This window comes from Myotis brandtii, unplaced genomic scaffold (genome assembly GCF_000412655.1).
Source record: "Myotis brandtii unplaced genomic scaffold, ASM41265v1 scaffold619, whole genome shotgun sequence".
NCBI lineage: Eukaryota > Metazoa > Chordata > Mammalia > Chiroptera > Vespertilionidae > Myotis > Myotis brandtii.
Genome location: NW_005370361.1, coordinates 171,768 through 172,135, shown reverse-complemented (window position 1 = coordinate 172,135; position 368 = coordinate 171,768). Strand labels below are relative to the sequence as shown.

Here is a 368-nt window from a genome sequence, read left to right as displayed (position 1 = left end):
ACACAGAGCTGAGAGAGGGGAGGCCCGGGGGGCGGGGTCAGGGCCGTGGGAGCAGGGGCGGGGGGACAGGGAAAACGCACCCCGAGCCGTGGCATTGGGCGAGCTGCCACCTGGCGGAGGAAGAGTGGAAGCCACCGGCCCAGAGAGAGAGTCCGAGGTCAGACACCCAACAGGGACACCCAGACCTGGGAGACGGAGATGCAGACGGGGACTGAGACCCCAAAGGGTCAGAGATTCACATAAAAGGACTCAGTGAGGCCCGGCCGGTGTGGCTCAGTGATTGAACGTCCACCTATGAACCAGGAGGTCATGGTTCCATTCCCGGTCAAGGGCACATGCCCGGGTTGTGGGCTCGATCCCCAGTATGG

At 64.1% G+C, this 368-nt stretch overlaps 1 protein-coding gene across 1 annotated transcript in view; it reads right to left on the bottom strand.

Moving 5' to 3' along the window:
• The window catches only part of TMC4 (transmembrane channel-like 4), a 29,353-nt gene that overhangs the window by 4,328 nt on the left and 24,657 nt on the right, over positions 1–368 (bottom strand). The gene's annotated exons all lie outside the window — the stretch shown is intronic.